Genomic DNA, 21,467 nt, shown 5'->3' with positions numbered 1-21,467 from the left:
CACTATCTCAACTCCTGATCAGGAATATGACTTTGTGATTAATTAATTTACAGTGTTCATCAGTAATCCCTGTAGTTTTTCATTTAATGTACAGCCTGATACAGAAGCCGTCTGTGAAAAGCTAAAGAGATTTTTTCCATTTGCTTGTTTTTTTATTATAAAGAACTGGCTTTTTTTGTTGCTGTTGCTTCCATTAGTTTGAGGCTGTGGTCCTTGGCTAGCTGTCACTGACGGTCACCATGGTGAGGGAGGGATTGATGGCACCCGTTTGCTAGTGAAGACGTATACATCATGTTGGTCCAGGGCTGCTGCCTCCAGATGGACCTGGGCCATCCATTGTCTGTCAGGGACACAGCTGTCTGAGGAGCTTTGTCCTCCCTTCTCCTTCTTTCTTGTGCCGCAAACGAGTCTTTCATTCGCTGCGTATGATGAAGTCATGGAGACTAGAGTTTTTTTGTTGTTGTTTTTTTCCCATTTCTGTCAGTCTACAAGGTTTTTCAACATTAAAATGTGCTCCTTTGGTTTTCTGACATCTCTTTACATCATCATGGCTACATTTTGTTGCAGACGTTTTAAAATCTGAGTTGTGGAAGAGAGATTAACATTTATACTGAAAAAGCTTTGAGTCACGTTCCACAACAATAAAGCACAGCTAAGTGGATTTTTTTTAAACCTCACAGTGATGCTCATCACTCGAAAATATCACCTCAGGGGTCTTGTTTTCATACAATGAGCCTTATTTATTTGGGATAAATAAAACAGAATCCATAGTGTTAAGGTGATAGAGCGATGATGTGGTGTGTGTTTTGGTTAATCTCATTCACATAGCACAAAGTTTACAGGAAGATGAATGAAGAGAATGCAGAAGACCCAAAACTCGGGTGGAAGTTCAACTTCCAGTAAGACAACATTTATAAACATACGACCAGAGTTGCAGTAGAATAACTTGGAGCAAACTGTATTTATGTATACCATATTCATACATTCATCATGGATTATATTATTTTGTGGGATCAACCAGAGTAGAAAAGTCTGGGTGCTCTATGATGATTCCTTACTTTCTCTTTAGAAATAACAACATTGCCACTTCTAACCTAAACCATAATATCATGACACTACCAATAGTTCCCTCTAATTCTTGCCAAGAAATTGAAGATCAGGCTTAAAACGTTGAACCTTTTCTTTAACAGAAGTATGTGGGATAACTGTAAACACACACACACATTCCAGCCAGTCAGCCAGCCAGCTAGTTCATCGCTTCCCCCCATGGTGTGAGGTGGGACCAGGGAAGCATGGAGTTATTCACTGTCTGCCTCCTTGGTTCTAATAGTCTGGCACAGCGTGACTGACGCTGCCCCTCTCAGCCGTGATTGAGTGTATTGATCCTGAGCTTCTGCCGCCAGCTCGCTCCCAGGACGCCATGCGGAAGGAGACCGACAATCAGATCCTTCACTGGGGGAAAAAGCCCTCCTCATCTGCCTTAATCATCCGATCGATGATTAGCGCGCCGGCCCACTCCCTTCTTCCTCTCGCTGACAAAGACATCTCCTCAGCCTCTGCTCACTGTTATTTTCTTAAATCCCCACTTCGCACTGTTTATTTTCTCCTCTCTTCTTCTTCGGTTGGCGTGTGTATGTGTGTGTGGATCCTGACGCTAAATAACAATATTCTTCGATAAGACAGCCTTTTGCTGACCAGTGTATTTGTTTGAGTGAAAGTGAGGATGACAGAGAGAGAACTTGATTAGGATGGGGGGAGGATGGAGGAAAACCAGGCAGGTAACGATGAAGAAGGCTATTTGGGGGTGTATGTGTGTAATGAAATTTAACAACAGGAACTGTTGAATTGCCTGCTGCTTTCAGGGGCTGGGATGCTTCCAATCCCCTCTCCTCACCATCCTCCCTGCCAACTGTAGCCACTGCCGCAATTCTCCCTTGTTCCTTCGCCGTCGATTGGGCGGCAAATTGCTCCCATCACCTGGCATTACTCACCAGTCAAATCTCTTAATCTGATCATTATCTGGGTACTAAGCAGTGGCGCCACAGATTGGGTTTGCTGGAGCAAGACGCTAGAAATGATTGAGCGAGGTGCGATTTCCAGCTCCATCACAGCAGAGCCGTCGAAACGTGGGGACTAGAAGAGGCTGGTCTTGGGAAGTACCTGCTTCCAAATCAGTTTCAGCGTCGAATGTGTTTTGTTATGTCCCTCTTTCTCATATGAAGTTCTCATCCGACTCTCTAGCTTTGGGGTCCAGACAAAGGGGTCTTTGGGTTTCATTCAGGATGTCCCGGAAATTGATTTTTAGCTTGCAAAAACTGAGCTGACACTTTATCTAGGGAAGGAAAAAGCGCATTCATTCAGTTTTGATCTTTTTTACTTCTTCAACCATGTCTTTATGGGGTGTTATGTGACAGATTAACATAAAGTAGTACATAACTATAAAGTGGAAAGAAAAGGGTATAGTTTTTAGAGCTGCACAACATAGTGAAACCCAGCCATTGTAGCTGCAGAACTGCAAGGATGCAATATTTGGTAGACTATAATATTTAATGTCCCATGCATTCAGACTCTCCTCTTCAATAACATATTCAGGCATTTTTTTTCAGGCCTGGCATACATTTGAGAGAGAACATGGTGCATTTCAAGGAAAGTTTTTTTTTTTAAAAGAGAGAAGTAAAAAGTGTGTTAATCACAGTTGATGTTGGTATTGTGAAAATGTCTGACAATAAAACTCCAAAAGTGTGGAGTGGGTCACTTTCAGAAGCTTGGTGAGTTCCAGCATGGTACCCTGATAGAATACCAAGTTACTAGCTACAGACGTTGAGATTAGCACAAGAGCAATGTCAGGACACCTTCATGGAATGGTTTTCCATAATTGACCTGCTGCATCCAAGCTTTACATTATCTAATGCAAAGAGTCAGAGGAAGTGGTGTAAAGGAAGGGCCACACTGCAGAACCAATTGGAAAATGTTGGCCTCATTTTCGAGAGTTTACCTCTGCCTATTGGTTCTAGTGAAGGAAAGTCAAAGTGTCATAGCATACCAAGACATTTTGGGAAATTTGATACCAAGTTTGCTGGAACAATTTCAACAGAGGCCTCTTGCTGTTGCAACATGACCACAAAGGCATAGATGACCAAGTTTGATGTGGAAAAACTTGACTGACCAATACAGCATCCTGACCTCAACCTGATAGAACACCCTTGGAATAAATTAGAGCACTGTGAGCTAGGGCTTCTTGTCCAACGCCAGTGTCTGACCTCACAAATAGGTTTCTGGTAGTAACACCCATAGTTCCCCAAGCAGTTGTAGCCCTAAGGAGTGGCCTGACATCCACATTACATGTGGAGGACACTACCTCACTACCCCACTACCCTATATCAGGTACAGAATATAGATGATGGATGGATTTTATGTTGAGGGATCAGAATAACAGGGCATGAGTACAAATGCATAACACTTTTAGATTTTCATTTGTAAAGAATATGAAAAATCCTGCATCAAACAGAACGTGAAAAATGTTCAAGGAGCATAAACAGTTTTACAAGGTGCTGTAGCAAGACACGGGAAACCAGTGGAGGCACTGACAGATTTAGTAGAAGTGCTTTGTCTGAGACACCCACTTAAGGTGCTCCATCATCACTTTTTGTCACATTCCAGTGAAACTTTTCAAGGCTGTTGCTTTTTGCCCAGGCAGCAGAGACAAAAAAAAAAAAACTTCAGTGCTACATCTGTGAAAGAAAGTTGAAGGAATAAACACCTGCTTTCTTTCTTATTACTGCTTGGTACGAATGTGGACCCACACAATCCTCAGTTCCCACTAATGAGACCTTCCACTGCATGCTGAGTACAACAGAGCACATGATTGCTGTGGCCCTTCATCGTGCGCAAGGACAACATCAACCAACGGCCTCTAAGTGCTCATTTCAATTACTTTCTATTAGAAATTCCAGCATGTACAGGCCCCAGCAGAGAACCCACTCCTCCTGCCCACCCACTAACCTACCCACTCTCAGTTCGGCACCCGAACAGGCCAAGAGCCCGTGAAACATGCCGGCCGGCAGAACAATGTGTGATGTAAGTTTTGAGAGCGTCGAGTGCCACTTCACGGAGAAAATCAGCCCGCACCGTCTCTCGAGGCGTAAGGGCCGCAGGGTGGGGGGAAGACACAGGGGAAACAAAATGACTGTTTTTAGAAGATCCACTTCTTCTTGATGAAGCAAAATCATTCTTTCCCTCTGTGAAAACGGCTCTCGTGGAACCAGAGGATAACTAACACTAGAGATGGGTTGTAATTGTTCAAGTGGCATTCTCTAACTTGCAAATAGCCCCTCCAATCTGGGTGGAGGGCTTTTTTCTTGAATATAAATGGTGAAGTGCTCCCTCAAAGCAAATGAAGTAAAGAATTTAGAAGCAACAGTAGACAATGGAGATATTTGCAGAGTGTGAGAAGTTAATCTAACACTTGCTGGAAGCAGAAGCAACTGATGTATGTCTGTTTTATTTTTATAATGAGGCCTGAGGTGTGGAAACCTAACAAAAAGGAAGATAAAGACGGAGCAATGGACAGAAGTGGACCTCCTTTGTAATTAAAGCGCAACTGCAGTCTTCCCTTGTGTGACAAGGTCCAACCATTCTGTTGTTTTTACACGCCGCTGATTGCTACATGGTTCCAATGACAGAAAGGAGGCTGGGGAACTCATTTACTCAGATGCCTTCAATATTTCTTTAAATCACAATGAGACTCAGACTTGAACAGACTTAGCTCAAGTCTTCCATAGGGATATAGTGTTGGGAAAAAGTATTTGCCCCTTTACAAATCTCTTCTCAGCTTTCTGAGAGGGCTGAAGAGATGCAGTGTATAGTAAAGATCGAGGTGGCAAAGGCCAAATGAAGGGTGTATAATGACCTGTATGTTAGGGGAGACTGTAAGAATGGAGAAAATGATTTGTACAGGTTGACAAGGCAGAGCGATAGAGATGGAAAGGATATGCAGGGGAACTAAGGATAGGGATGGAAATGTACTGACAGGTGCTAAGTGTGTAACGGGATGATGGAAAGAATGAAAAAGAAAAGTGATAAGAAAGAGAAATGAGAGAAAAACGAAAAGTACAAAAAAAAAAACAGGCAATCGAATCATTCAGGAGGTCAAAAAAAAAAAAAAACTCTCCTCAGTTCAGGCCAGAGTTGATTATTGAATTATAAGAAAGAAATTGGGGAAAAATGAGAGAAAACCTCAAAAACCTTAAGAAAGAATATTAAGTACATCTTAGTGATCCACAGGAAAATATTCTGAAGTGGAAGACAAAAGGGGAATGCTTTAAAATGTCTTCATCCCATTTTATGTGGTGTCCAACCAAAACAGTGTGTAAGTAAACATGGTGGTCAGGTCTTGAATAACTCCAGATTTGTTCAGCAGCTTAAATTCCTCTTGTCCTGTTGGAATAAATTCTGGAGGATGAATAAAAAGGTTCATTTAAAGAAGTAAAGAGATTCATTGACATTTCTCGATTACGATTTATTTTATATCAATAAATTATTAAACTAAATCAAGGATTATAAAAGAAAAAAACAACACCAGAGATTATCTTTTATTGTTAGTCAAACCTCTTTCCCCAAAATACATATCATGTTATTATTATGGATTTCTTTCAGCCCAAATACAAAACGGTTAACTTTAAAAATGCTGCCTTTTAGTTTTAAATGCTTTTTTTCTTCTCTAAGAAATCATCTGCTGGGGCTGTTGCTGACTTGCTGGACTTTGCTGTGGAAATGGTTCACCACATATGGCAGCTGCAAGCTCATGGGCCGACTTGCTGAATTTGATGGATAGTGAAAAGGCCTTTGGGCGCCGCTTTTTTGGCCCTCTCTGCACCGAGCATCCGCTCCCCTTCCCTGTCTCTGTCTCTTCCTCTACGACTTCCCCTCTGCGCTTATTGATTATCAGAACTTCTTCCCAACAACTTCCTCCTCTCCTCAGCGTGTCTTCCCTCCGCTCCGACTGTTGGAGTTTCTCCAGCTCCCCCCGAACAGGTCTGATCCCTAACAAAGGTGAGGGATGGGGAGGGAGGGAGTGGAGGCTCGAGCTTGTTGTGTTCCAGAACGGCACAGACGAACGGAGAGAGGTCTGTGTTTCTGGCACATGATTCCTTCAGCACACTGTCATGTCTCTTCAGCTCTCCCCTCCTCTGATGTTACCTGACAGGTTAGAAAGTGTGCACAGGTGGGTGTATGTGTGGATGTTTCATGCATTCTGCAGTTGGAGGGGATGGGAGGCGGGGGGGCATCAGTGAGGAGGACTTGGGGTGAGGAAGGAAGGGAGGACAAACATCAGGATATGGACGGGGTCGAACTGGAGGGGGCACAAGAGGAACAGATACTTGGAAGGGATGAGGTGAGAAGTATGCCGAAGATAAGGAAGTGAATACGTGCAGTGAGGTTGTATGTGTAAGTGTGCGGGCTTATGTGTGTTTGTCTATTGATTTGTATACTTGCGTGTGTACCATAGGCAGGGTGGGTGTGTGATGGCAGCGCCTTCAGGCTCCTCCAGGCGTAAGAATCAGTGAGCAGGTGGAGCGCACCGGCGGTGCTGTCTTCTGACGAGTCCCCGCCGTCTCCTATTTTGTCAGGACCCCTGGAGCGAAGACCGGTGGAGTGTGTATGTGTGCGTTTTGCGTCCGCGCGCGTCTGTGTTTGCGCGTTGCGGCGCTGAGATCTGCTGTGATCATTAGGATTCGCAGTGGCTTTGACAGCAGGACTCTGGAGCGGTGGACACAGCATATGTCCAGGGAGATAACTGGTTGGCTGACTGGTTATGTTACAGACTGGCGTCTACGTTAACTGTGTCCACCAATAAATCCGAAGCCTTTGATTCCAACAGACTTCACTCTGGATGCGAGGTCAAGGCCAGGAAAAGCCCATGAGTCTGAATTATTTGCGCGCTCTCGCAGTTGTGATTCATTTTGCAGCAGCCTCGCTTCTCTTCAAGAGATTTCAAAGCAACGGACAGGAAGCACGTTTTTAATTTTGTATCGTGGATATTCGGAGCGTCTGCAAGAACATAAATTAGGCTTCAAGTTCGTCCAAAACACTTAAAGCAAAGGATTCAGATTCAATATGTTTAAACATATTGATCATATTGTTTGAGTTGTATGAGCTGGTTTTGCCTATTGCTCCTCAAATAATAATAGAATCCTTGAATAATGACCAAACTGAGTACCACTCCCAGTGTTGTTAGCTGTCAGCCGTATGTGTATTTTTGCCAAACTAGATAAACCCCAAAAACTTTGTCCCCCTTTCAAGAAATAAAAAGTTGTATGTTTGGAAACTTTTATTGCAGGAAAAAAAGAAACACTTTTCATATGTTAATGCAAGACAGAAAGCAAAATTTCAAATACAGAAAAAAAAAGTAATTTAGTGTCACATGCAGAGCCAATGCAATGTCAAAATTAGGCTTTAATTTTTCATTTAAAGTGATAAAAATATCAGATTCAGAACAACTTTAATTTTCCGTAATAATGTTCCAGTGGTATATGCCCTTTTTACTTATTCCTACTCTAATAAAGAAATTCCTCAAACCATATGCAGCATTGGTTGCTACTCCCCTCCTCCCAGTGGCGCTGGCTGTCAGTCAGCTGTGTATTAAAGCTAAACTAGTTGCACCCAACAAACTTTTTCCCCTCAAAAAAAAAGAAAGAAAAGTTGTATATTTGAGAACTTGGAGTACAGAAAAAAACACCTACACACTGTCTACAAAAAAAAAGCTAATCCAGGGAGTAAGATGCAAATAGTTTTCAGCTGCAGGATGAAAAGTTAAATAAATAAATATGTTCATGCGTTCAGGTCTGTTTTGTTTGCTTGCTCTTGCAGAAATGACTATCTTCCAGTAATTTCACCTCTAATGAAATAACACGCAGAAAGCTGTTTAGTTCGTCTTTTATTTTTGGAGCCACTGTAACAAAAATAAGTAGATATTAAGGTTTAATAAAAATGTTTAAAGATCACCAAATAAAAAAAAACTACTTAAATTTCAGACCTACCTTTTCATAAGTATAAATTATAACTCAGGACTAAGTCTTGCTATTGCTGACCCTCTTTGTACGTCTCAGGAAAATATTGCCTAAGATGATGGAAAGTGCATTTTGTGGAACATCGAGTTTTGGCACAACTCTAAAGTCTGTGTTGCGTTTGACTTACAGTGATTCTGTTGTGGAGGTGGGTTAGCTATCTCCAGCTAATGTTCTGAGCGAGAAGCACACACACTCATACCTAGGGAGAATTTGCAGAGACCAATAACCTGACAGTCATGTTTGGGACTGTGGGAGGAAGCTGGAGTACCCAGAGAGAACCCCTGTATTCACAGGGAGAACATGCAAACTGCAGAAAGACTCCAGGCCGAGAATCAAACCCTGCAAGGCAACAGTGCCACCAACTGCGCCACTGTGCAGCCCTCCTTTATATCTAGTTTGACTTTTTTTCAGCCATTCCTCATTTGATACTCAAGGAGTGTTCTCGGGAGTTAGCCTCTGCTGTTTAAGGAAGGAACTGCATTAAATAGCGTAAAGTAAAAACAGAAATTTCTGGATCTTTTCTATTCTTCACGGTCGTGTGGATCAACTTCTATTTATGAAAAGCAGCTTATTGTATTTCTACTTTGTTGGACATTTAAAAACCCCTCTCTGAAAGCCAAACCTTTTTTTTTCTTTCTGTAATCTAAAAAATAAACATTTGTGCTCTTGATTGAGCTACTGAAAGGATTCGTGTCGCATGGCCTTCTTGTTAAGAGCTTTTTTTTTATTATGATTTAGTCACTTCGGTTTAAAATATAATTCAGTTGCTTGCTCCTATATATCACACAGTTTAATGAAAGCCTTGGCACTCTTCTCTAATAAGTTGATGTGATTGGAAATATTTCAAATAATTTTTTGTCTTTGTGAGCCAGTCAATGTTATATTCTCTCTTTAGAAAGAGACTGTTCTGATCCACAGCAACAGGTAGAGAACTTTCTTCATCATCCCATTTAAACTGAGTTACTTTTTTACTTTTTTTAATCAGATTTGATGCATTTGAAATATTAATTTTTGTGTTTGTACCTAATTGAGACATTTTAGCCGTTCTGTTTTTGTAAAACATTTTCACAAGCTTCTCCTGGTCCATCTTCACCACATAGGAATAATTAATTCCTCTCAATAGAAGAGACGTCTTTAATTTTGCGGCTTGGGCAAGAAGGTGACCATCCTAAGCCTGTAAGTGGCTCAGGTGGTAAGGAAAGGACATCCTGATAATAGCCCCTTGTCTCCAACTGGTCCACAGGCTGTAGCCGTATCGATCCTGCCTCTCCATCCTCAGCAGCAGCATCGTTATAGACCGGATAACTGAGGGTTTACTCTGAATCCTCTCACAGTGCGGAGCAGCAATTTCTCCGACCCGAGCGGGGGTCTTTGGGACAGTGGGAGGAAGCCCACAGTTCCCCCCCTCAGGGGGCGGAGGAGTTGGCGGCCGCGGGGTTTTTTAATTGTTTGTACTGTTAGCCGGCCACGATGGAAGCGGCGCTCTCTGGGGGACGAGCCTCGAGCCCGGGGTCCCGACCTCGCCACTCGCATGTAAACACCGGTGACAGCAAGGAAGCACTAATTCACACAGTGTGTCGAATAAATACGGAGGCAGGACGCGAACAAATACAAATATACAAAGTCATATTCGTGATCCGCAAAGCTTTTCTCACAAAGCATTATTTCTATAGTCCCTTTATAAAAATTTTTTTAATTGTGCAAATTGTAAGCATTAACATTGATGATGTTTAAGTGCTTCTTAATAGTTCAGGAAACGGTACCGATTCGCCGTTTGAATCCAAATGGATTTCTCAGTAAAGAACATCTAAAATCTTCAATGCACTTCACTATTTTTTCCCCCTCATCTGCACAAGTGGATGTTTTATCCTTTGATCTACAGTACATTAAAGTAATACTGATGGGTTGAAAAACCATTAGATGGCCTTTTGCAGGGCAGCAGGTCTCTTTTAAAAGCACAATGAACCTCTGTACAGATCGGGTTAGAAACTTAGTTAAAGGCACAATAACACATAGTCTCAAATTAGTCTTAAATGGTGTTAGCCCTCAAATAAGACCATTGACTCTTGACCTGTGCTGCTGCAGTCCAATTACACCTACGGCTTTTTCCCGGGTTTTTAGCCGTTTGGAGCGAGACGGCGAGTACTCGGATTAAAATATGCACATGTGGTGTCTTTTGTCTCTCCGCCTGCCTGTCTTGCTGTCTTGCTGTCTGTCTGTCAGCGTGGCAGGTCTTGTTGAAAAGAGAGCGGGTCATCTCCCTGACAGAGCTCAACTGGTAGTTATGGCAGCCTTGCCACGGCTGGCTGGCTTCACACAGTCACCAGGAGACAGGGGGATCATCAGGTCTGTCCTCCTGCTGCACCACACACACACACACACACTTCAGGGTCCATGTGCTGTCATAAACACACAACATCCACCCGTAATTGTCCTAAACTCCCTCTGAATGCAGCACTGGGCAAAAGTTTAAGATTTAGAGATGCTGCATCCATCGTCCTTCTGGACGTGGAGACAATTCTGGATAGAAACATGTGAGAGGCGGCAAAAATGCCAGCAAAACTACAATTTAATAGTTTGGATCACAATAAGTGTGGAAGGATGGCCAACTCAAAGTTCAGGACTAAATCCAGAAGAAAACAAATGTTCACAAACACCCTGTCTGATCTGACAGGAGAGGAAAAAAATGACAAATAATAGTTTTGTTTGTGAAACAATTTGAAACTTCTGTTTTCCTTCACAATTATACACCACAAATTTTTATTGTGTTCTAAATGTACAATTTCAATAAGATCCATGGAAGTTTGTGGTTGTAGTTGGAACAACGTAAGAAATATTAATAATCTTTGAAAATAAGCAATTGCAGCTCAAAATAGCAGCTCTTAATCATTTGTGTTCGATTACGTCTCAAACTGCTCTTTGAACTTAATCTTCTCTCACACTTTGTAAAATATATCTATTATTTTTTAGCATAATTTGCTTTTTATGTAGCACCAATATGTGACTTTTTAGGCTCACAGCATTTCCACATTTATTTCTCAACTCAAATGAAACCGTTTTGTGCACAAATCACCGCAAAATTTCTGGTGAAAATTCAAAATTGGGGGAAAAAAAGAAAAAAAAAATCTTGAGTCCTTTTAAGGAGATTGATTGATTGACTTTAGTCACCAACGTCTGACAGCTGATACTAAGTAGACTCTTATATCAGTGTTTGCAGGCTAAACATGATGATGTCCTCCGTTTCACCCGCGTGTGACTTGACAGTTTGTTGACAGCTGACAATTGGAAAGCATCCCCCAAGCCTCAAAAGCTGGGGGACTGAAAAAAAAAAAAAGGCTCAAAAGTCGCATGGCATTATCATAATTCATATTCGCTTTCATAAAAAGCGAAGAGAACTAAAATTCCAGCTTGACTTTAATATATTTTGATGCAGGACGCGTTTAAAAGGGGAAGGAAAATAAAAGAGCCATAACTCGGCTGGCGAACGTTCCAGTTATTCCACAAAGCCAATAGTGTTTTAATATTCTTTGCCACTTAATGTCCCATTTAAACGTTCTGCAGCCCTCAAATATGAATCATGAATATCTACACCCGGAGGTTGGCCGGCACAGTCTATTAGAATACATCACTACCCTACCAGGGGACCACTTTGTGCATCCCACTAAAATGTATCATATCTCCACTGTAGAGAAGGAGACATGACTTCATGTGTCTTGTGATGTAAGTATTATTACAATTCATGAAATTCAAACACTTATGGCAGGGCCATTAATTTGAACCATAAGCCATTGGGGAGAGATTTACAGTGGAGTTAAGGGCGATCACACCATTAAAGGACTGGGGGAGGAAGACGGAGAGAGATTAAAGCCGGAGTTCGGCAGCGGCCGCTCCAACGCCTTCGTGTGTTCGGCGGCTGGCGAGGCGCAACACGTCGCTGATGAAACGGCTACATTTTGGGGATGTAAATAATTTAGATATTCACCCCCGTCTCTAGTGCAGTTTACCTGAAAAAACAGATCTTAAAGGAAAATTTATAAAAAGGCGTCAAACTTGGTGGCAGGCAATTGTGAGAAAACTACAGGGACATCCTGAAAATGTTCAGTTCTTTAAAAAACAAAATGTTCACATGTTGGTGTCAAATTCTTTCTTATTTTTCTCTGGAAAAAAAAACTTTTTTTTCCTTTTTGTCACCCAAAAAAACCCCAAAAGATATCACCAAAATGCACGTTTCCTAGCTTTTTCTTTGCTTTGATACCCGGTGTTAACCCCCGTGACTGAAATGACACTTGTTGCCATCTATCAGTCTAAGCTAAGTGTCTTCCACTCTTCATTTTCAGCTGTTCAAACGGTATCCTTCATCTGTAGCCAGCCTCCTTTGATTCTATGATTTGACTAGGCCCAGACTTTTTCCATTTCTTAATTCTCAGACAGACTTTGATGGATTTATTTGTGTGTTTTGGGTCATGTTTCACGGTCCAGGTTAGCTTTAGTTGTATATTTTTATTACAGATGGTCTCACCTTTTTATCAAGCTGTGTCTAAATCCCAGTAGAATTGATGGTGGATTCTGTGATGGTGAGTTTGCCATGTCCTTCATCAGAGAAGAGTCAAATATAAGTGATGTAATTGGTGAAGCTGAATCAGAGGGTGCTTTGACAAGTTCAGGATGCTTTGTCACATTTAATGTAGGAAAAAGTCTGGAGAATGATTAACTATTGTTTTATTTCTTAAAATTGCTTCAATACCAGAAAGACCTGGCATTTTAACAGGTGCGCGCGCACTTTGCAGAGCCGCCAGAAGTGCAGCAATTAGTATTTCTGTTTCACGCTCCGAGGTCACCTTTCGGGAAAATTACGGCTGGGATTAGGTCGGAAATTGCTGAGTTCTGAAGCTTTCCCAGTTAAAACATGACCCCTGCCTTCTGCCTCGCCTCCCTCTCAGTGTACGTACGAGAGCGCTGAATTTTGCATGAGCGCCTGAGCGTATAGCAACTGGAACCCTATAGTGTTGTTTACTGATACTTCCTCAAGGCGTCTCATTCGCGCAGTCCATTCTGATAAGAGCGCGAGCAGCTGAGACCCGTCTCCCGTCGGTGCTGCGTGATGGTCTTGTTATACAGCCGAGCATGAAGAAACAACGGGCAGAGGTCAGGACATGCAGGCGTACTCCTCTGCTTCAAAATGGCCAATCAGGAAGTGTGCTCCCAGCCAATATTTAGTTCTACAGAAGTGTAACAAATTGACATGTGACTCGCAGCAGAAACGGACCGGGCAGTCCTCCATAGTGCAACACAATTCCTGCAAAACTTTTTTTTTTAAATTATGAACAATCACATAGTCTGACAAAGTAATTTGTTTTAAAAAGGCAAAATACAAAGAGTAACTTATTGGTTGTTGTTTTGAACCTTGAGATATTTAGAGTATTCAGAACTATTAGCCAGATAGTTGTTCAGGTAGATAAAATGGTTTGTAGTGGTTTATCTTCACTAGGGACAGGGAATCTGGTCAGAATTGACAAGAAGATGGATAGAACTAAATGCAGAGTAATGTTGAAATAAAATCTGGAATGATGGTAGAAATCCAGCTGGATATTAATTATAAAACATGCATCCAGAGCATATTTATGTATGCCAATGTCAAGATCAATATTTTGCAAGAGTTAAAGAAACAATGTCTCTATCCAATCAGACTTAGTTTGAGGTATTTTACAAAAACAATTTAGGCAAAATTTCAGATATGTAACTCCACAACATGCTTAAGTATAAAAATTAGGTATGTTTTTATTACTCTTTACAATTACAAACTACTTTCTATTCATCTACCACATTAAAGTCCAGTCCTTTTCTACAGATCATTTTTGTATCAAAAAAATGACCTGAAATGTTTCTGTTTTCTCATGTATGAGCCTGACTTTAATTATGGCACTGCAGTTGCTATCAAAACTATTAAAGACGGCCAGATTGCATGAACCGTCCCGAGGACATTCATTCATTCAACTTAGCTTAACTTTGACGAGCAACAGAGGGACTCCAAAGAGACTTTCTGCGCCTTTTTTCTCTCTCTCTCTCTTTTGAGAGAAACAGATGTTTCAAAGCGACACAGTGCGTTTTGTGCAAATTCCCATTTCAACGATCACAAAAGCATCATTTATGGCCACTGATGGAAAATACGTCAGGTTGAAATAAACTGAAATTATCCTTGAAGGTTACCTGACTTGATGGGTTGTTGCAGAAATACAAATAAAGTGTGGTCAGCTGAACAGGGCCGAGAATGTAATTGCAAACATGAACAGTGAACACCTGGAGCTGGAAAAAGAAAGCACCTTCATGGAGAGGGAAGGGGGAGGGGCTCAGTTTGTGTCCATCTGACTATAATCTTCCTCGAATGGCTCAGGCTCTGTGTTTGCTATCATTTGTCACATGGGCACAGTGTTATGGGTTCAAACAGAAATTTGCAATGGCTCAGTGCACTCCAACAGCACGGTTTTCCATCTCCGCTCTCCTCTAGCCCACTTTCATTATCCTCAAGGTATTCAAGGAGTAATGGCTTCTTGGAGTACGAACCTACTGGCCATTCCAAGTACTTCGGCCGGACCTTCAAAGTTATTGTTCAATACCTGCGCGCAAATGTTTGGAGAGGCGGGACGGCCCCATATGTTGAAGTCCACGGCATCCTTTTGTGTTATTTGCGGTGAAAACGCTGTGATATTTGCTTTATGCAAGTATTTCCTCCTTTATGGGTTTGACGAATGAGTCGTTTTGCTACGCTGTGGAGGAATGTTGGCCCACTCATCTTTGTGGTATTATTTTAAAGCAAACACAAAGGGTTGCTTGCTTGGCCACTCCAAGATTGAGGTTTTATTGCTATTTATAGTTGAACCTGCCGGGATGCTTTAGTTAATTGTCCTGCTGCATATTCAGCTAAATAAACCAAATTATTGCTGTTATTTTTTTTATTTTTTATTGTTTAGGTTTATAAATGTAATTGGTTTCAATTTAAGTGCTTTCCTGTCAAAAACTAAACTCGCCTTTCCAAAAAAATGTGCTTAATCAGAGTTAAATTACCATTTGATCAAACGGATCCTGTATTTAGTCAGATTATCTTTGTCTGATATTCTAATTTGTTTTATCTGAAACATATAGGGGAGACAATAAAGCCAAAACAGACAAAAACTAGATTTTTGCAGCGCTATATTTATGTCCGTTTGCTTTCAATTACACCTGTTCTTCCTTTTCTTTAGCTTCTGAGAATCGCCTGATAATTTCCACACTGAAGAAACAACAACTTTGCTTTCTTACTTACTCTCCACCCACTGACATAAAGCGTGCTTTTTAATTTAGAAATCTGCATAATGTAGATAATAATCCGTTCACTCGTCAACAATAACTGTATTTCATCAAGATAAACTATCTTTTTTTATGTGGTAAAAATTCAGGTCTGTGTTGTCTTTACATGTAAACACCGTCTGAGAACCAGCCTGTGTTTTCTCAGAGGAGCTGCTGTTGAGTAACTTCAGCTCCACTGAACATCACCCTTCACTGGGTCTGAGGTATCTGATTGAGTCCGTCCATGTGGAGCACTATTGAATCAAAGGAGTAAACCTCAAGGACATGGTCCGCCACACACACATACACACACACACACACCAGCCGTGTGTGAGCCAGAAAAAGTTCTCACTCATGTAAATCAGAGTCTATGAAAGTCGGTGTAAAGTGAGCAAAATAAATGTGTTAAACAGGCATGGGATGTTACTTACTCTTTGGTTAAGAGAAGGCAGAGAAGCAGGATCTGTTTATCTTTTAAATGTATTTCTCTTTGCTGGTCAGCAACACGGATAATTAAAAATGAACGGAGAGATGGTGTCATCAGCACATAGATAGGAAACGTCACCAATGCATAGCTGCTGCAAATTGGATGTTTTTGAACAGCAAGAGACATTTTCAGTCCTTACTGCCATTTGTGATATATGTTCTCTCTTTTCTTGCTCTACTGCTGGAAAAGAGGTACGTTTTTATCCCTAACGGGGTCTTTTACAGCACTTCAGAAAGTATTCGCAACCATTTCATGTTTTTTTCTTTGCTGAAGCTGTGACTACAGATGTTCAGTTGGATTTGGACCATAAATGTACTTTATTTTGGCCATTCTACTGCACATAGCTAAACAAATTCTGTCGCAAACAACTTTAATAATGTCATGTGATGTTTGTACATCAGCGCATGTACTCTGATTGGAACATCCCCTGGTGCCTGTTCTCCATCTCACTTACCAAGTAAGCAAAGGGAAAGGTTGTGCGAAATACACCCAAACACAAACAATGGAGCAAAGAAGGAAGGACACGGTGATGCAAGGCAGGAAAGAGAGATGTGAAAAAGAACACAAGCAAGAAAGGAAAGTAGAACAGGATAAAATAAAAGCGTGAGGAAGGAAGAGGGGACAAAATGTAAGTCAGAAGGAAGGATACAAATAAGTGTGGAAGGACACAGAGAAGGAATGGAGGAAAGAGAAAAGTTGGGTTGTAGGGAAATACACAAAGGAGGCGGTAAGAAAGAGAAAGAAAAGATAGATTAAGAGCAAGATAGGAACAAAGGAAGGACCTGAGGAAGGATAAAGGATGATAGGGCGCATATATTTTAGCTTTGCCATGACACCAAGTTTTATTGAAGCGTTTTTCTGAATTTCTTCCATTGTACAATCCAGCCAATTTGTCGGAAAGGTTCCCCTGCTTAAAAAGTAATTCTAATTAAGACATTTCTACTGTTTGATTTCAGATTCTGTTTTTCTTTTCTTTCCCCCCCTCAAACTGCTGCTTTTGACTTGGGAGTTGTACGACAGCCTGTGATTTATCATTTATTCCCAGCATGTGTAATCTGTTCCTGTGCCGCCGTGGTGAGATCATTTTCTGATAATTTTATTACACTTGATTGTCAGACGTTGGCTCGCATTAGCGTTACGAGGGAAATATTCCCACTCTGAGGGAGATTTATCTAATTTCAAAGAGCCAACAGAGAGAATCGCAGAGATGGACTGGTCAGCAACAATCACCGCCGCTTTCCCCGCTGCAGGACACAACGGAGAGCCACTGCAGACTCTGCTACACCTCTCAAGTGGTTAATTAAATGAATCCACGCACAGAGCGCGCACACTACGCTTGGTTTACCATAAACAATGTGATTAAAGCGTCTGTGGGCCAGCCAGAACACAGAGTTGGTGAAAAAAGGAATTCAGATCACCATGGAGATGTGTGAGGAAAAAGAGGTATGAATGCAGGCAGGGATGTCATTATTACTTTTTTTGTTCATTATTTTCATAATGACTATCATTATGTGGAGGCTCTGATTGAATTCTATTTTGTTAGTCAGGTTTGTGGTGAGCAGAAATAATTATCACTTAAGTGATATTAAGATTCATGTTGAACATTGTCGTAGTCGGAGCCTGCGTGTTTGGCAAATAGGTTCTCGCTTTCATTGAAGAGACGAGGAAAGTATCGCAGATGAGGGGGAAAAAAATCCCCAGAAAACTCAAATGCAATATTTTTCTATTTTAATTCGATTGCTGCATTCTGACCTCATATACCAAATTTTAATATGGTATAGAACTCATGATTACCTCATTGGGGATGGAATCGTCAGCGGACTTATTCATTTGCAGCACGTGAAATATAACAATTGATTAAATCTGCGCAGCGATAAAAGAAGATAATATGGCCTATTAGCTGCAATGAGACTTTGTGGATCTGACAGAACAATCCAGGGGGAAATGGTTATTGACGAACTTAGAAAGTTTAGACTCATAATCGCTCCTTAGCTCCACATCCCTTCCTTATTCCTTAGCTTTTTCCTTTACGAAAGTAAAACTAGTTCTTGCTGTAAGAAGTCTTCTGTACTTACTTACTTACTCAACTTAGAAATTAATGTTAATTAATTTTATCAATGCGACTTAACTTCTTTGCAGTTGATTCACAGATATACCGCCGCACTCAATAAGTCTGCGTGTGACTGCCGTTCCATCTTGTCCCATCTCTCTCCACCTTGAAGAGCGGCGGCAATAGCTAGTGGGGCCTGCCGCCTAACAATGCGCTCTGTTGGGTGGGGGTGGGAGGGTGGTGAGGATTTGGCCGGACTCTAATCAATCACTGACAGATTACCTCCAAAGCCACTTCCACGGCCATTAAAGTAGGACAAATGCAGAATTGCAACTGAACAAGTTGGAGTTTTTAAGGCAACACCAGGACTTCCTGGTTATTTGTCAAAGTCAGTGCAGCCGGGCCGCATGAGTGGCCGCGCTGGTGTGTGTGCGGGGCGGCGAGCCGAGCCAGCCAGCCGTTCACACTGGGTGTCGGGGAGAATGAGCGAGAGAGCAAGAGACAGTAACAGAGTGAGTGAGTTATTGTTAGTGTTTTTATGCTCTCAGGCGTGTGTGCGCGCGTGTATGTGAGTGTGCAGATGCCGGCGGCTGCGTTGCTCTTGGCCCACTGGAGCTTACAGTAAATCACATTCCCTTCATTGCCAAATTTAGCAGCTTACGCTCAATAGGCTCTGCTCAAATCTACGCCGAGTCCCATCAGGGCGCTAGTCTGGGCTCATGAAAGGGGATTGGCCACACTTGAGCCTCTAAGCACAGGCGACTCATCCCTTCTTCTATTTTCCTACATTATTCTCTCTCCTTTATCTGAGCTGCTGGAAACAGTGTCTGGGCTTTTCTAATCTCTCCTCTTTTTTTTTTTCTCCCCATGGATTTCCTGGCTTTGAGATTCCTCCTCCATTGTCCCCCCATTCACGCAGGGCTTTGTTTACATGGGGGTATATTTGATAGAAGGTACTATGAAATTGGATATCATCATTTTCATTGCCCGTATTACCAAGGGAACACATCCTGCTTCAAATGTAACATAAGAGAATAGGCATTTTATCCTATAAGCTCACCTCGTTATCCAAATGGATTCTGGCATTTTTACGTCTTGGCAGACATGACAGGTTAAGTGCTGATAATTATTGGGAAGATGAATAGAAAAGATGAAAAACAGAAGAGGCGACATCAAAGAAGTTTCAGTTTTTTCTCTCCCCTCTTATATGTGGCAAAAGGTAGCACAGGTTTGATTTGTGTGACGTTCGGGGATTAGACGTTTTGTTTCTGCCTTGCGTTTAAGATCATTCTCCTCGCGGTGCTGCGCTTTCGTAAATAAATCCGATCTCTGTGCTTTGCGGTCTGTTTTTAAACTGTGCGTCTGAAGGAAATTTTGCTGGTCATGTAGCTCAAGCAGCCCCCTCCTGTTTTTGACCCCAGATCGAGGGAGTGAGGTAGAAGAAGGGCGAGAAAAGAGAAGAAGAAAACATTCACCACAGGAGGCAGAATTGTATCTGTAAGTGGATGTGTGCACTATTTATATATATATATAGATAGATATATATATGTAATCCTATTCATATATAGATGCGTGTGTGTTCTTCTACCCCCTCCTATTCAATTAAGAGCTTAAGCTCATTAGTGACAGACCTACATCATTACCTCTCCAACGGCTAATGAGTTAGAATCTATTTAGATTTATGTTGTCATTAAATCAGACACACGACGCATCACAAATCACAAAACCTAAAAGTATTCTGACACAAGGCTTTTCCATACCTGTGTGGGAGCCTTTTATAGCATAACTGCATATTCAACACTCTCGAATTATACCTTTCTGCCTTCAGTATGGAAATCAGGAAGGACGTAACGCGGCGCCCGCACACCGCAATATAACACAAAGGGCTGTTTCCTCTCGCTTAAACATTACGCGCTGAATGGCGGCTAATGTTTAGCAATGCGGTACAAAAAGAAAACCCCTTTTCATGGCGCCATTAGAGGGCCATTAACTGAGTTTTCAATCAAATCTAACTACTGGCAAATCACTGTTTGCATTGTGGGCTGGGCTAATTTAAATATAACAGCAGAATAGACATTGAAAGAGGTTCATCACTGCGGTCGCAGACCTTCATGAGTCCTTCAGGACAAATGGAGAGTTGTACTAATAATCCATGGCATTGGAAGAATACAAATGTTGGTTAAAATCAATCGTTTCCCAAAATCTGTGCATTAAGTGCATAAAATAATATCACTCTGAAGCAGGCTCTTTTAAAACCCTTGTGTTGACTGAACACTCGATTACCAATTCTTCTGCCCATTTGATGCATGATTGGTGCAAAAATTCCCACATCCAGGTCCAAAACAGCAGGTGGCTTCGCTTTGTACCTGAATAACAAAACAACTCCCGATGTGTTTTAATTCATGTAGTTTCCAAGCCTGCTCAGTACATCTGGATTGAGTATTTTACAACTTCGTATTCCTAAATTGCCTTCTTTTGAGACGTTTTAGGGAGTCTTTTCATGATTTATTTATTAAATTAATCATTAATTACATAAAGAACGTGGGCACATTTTTCTCATTTATCCAATCCTGCATTTTTGTCACGCCTTCATGATCAAAATGATGGGCAAAGAGAAGCAGGTGGAGAAATAAAAGGTGTAAGAAAGCAAATCACCCACTCGGGGTAATTCAAGGACATCATGCTGAGATGCGTTTGCCCGCATGCTGACCTACGCGCTGATAAACAACTAAGCCAAAAAGGTACCTATATATAAATATGTATACTTTGTTTGTTGTATTAACCATATACAATTTTGCCATTAAGAACTTTTCTTCTTCCTTTCCGCCACAGAACCCACACACACTCGCAGGCTGTCAACCTAATGGGGGTGTTACTTGTACCAATGAACTGACAGCGCTTCCATCTTTGATATCTTGTTCAAACCTGGTCTCCCTGCTGATGCTTTGATAAGCCACTAACTGGGACATTTCCATTCTAATTAGAGCCTCATTTGCTAATTCCATCTAGCCTCGTTGTAATTATCACTGGGAAATATATGATTTAGGCTGCCGCCGAATGGTTTTCTCACCTTATTCTGAGGTAAGTGCCCATGCTTGGCTTATGTAACTTTTTTAATGCAAAGATTACAGCACCCACATATATTTAAATTTAGATGAAGACTTGTTGAGGTTGATGAAAAGGGCGAAACCTTTGGAAATATTTATTATTACTTATGCGCCGATGATATTCAGTTATTCGTCGAATGCTTTGCCAAAGTGCAGAGACTTTGTCAGAGAACATCCTTGTTTGTTCTTGGATAAGAAAAACTCTTGGACGTCTCGTCTCTCATGCTATATTCTATAGGGAACCCTCGGGTTTATTTTGATTAACATTTTGATTTAGATCAATTGATAGATCATGGTGTTACCATCGTGATATCCGCTTTAGTTGGTTATGAGCTTTAGACTACATTTTAAACTCTTTATTCAACACAGACAGGTTATTGACGTTAAAAATTGCTATTTCAAAAGCAATAACGTTGTCCGTCTTAACAAAG

This window comes from Poeciliopsis prolifica, unplaced genomic scaffold, assembly GCF_027474105.1.
Source record: "Poeciliopsis prolifica strain line A6 unplaced genomic scaffold, Auburn_PproV2 SCAFFOLD053, whole genome shotgun sequence".
NCBI lineage: Eukaryota > Metazoa > Chordata > Actinopteri > Cyprinodontiformes > Poeciliidae > Poeciliopsis > Poeciliopsis prolifica.
This window is presented reverse-complemented; position numbering follows the sequence as displayed.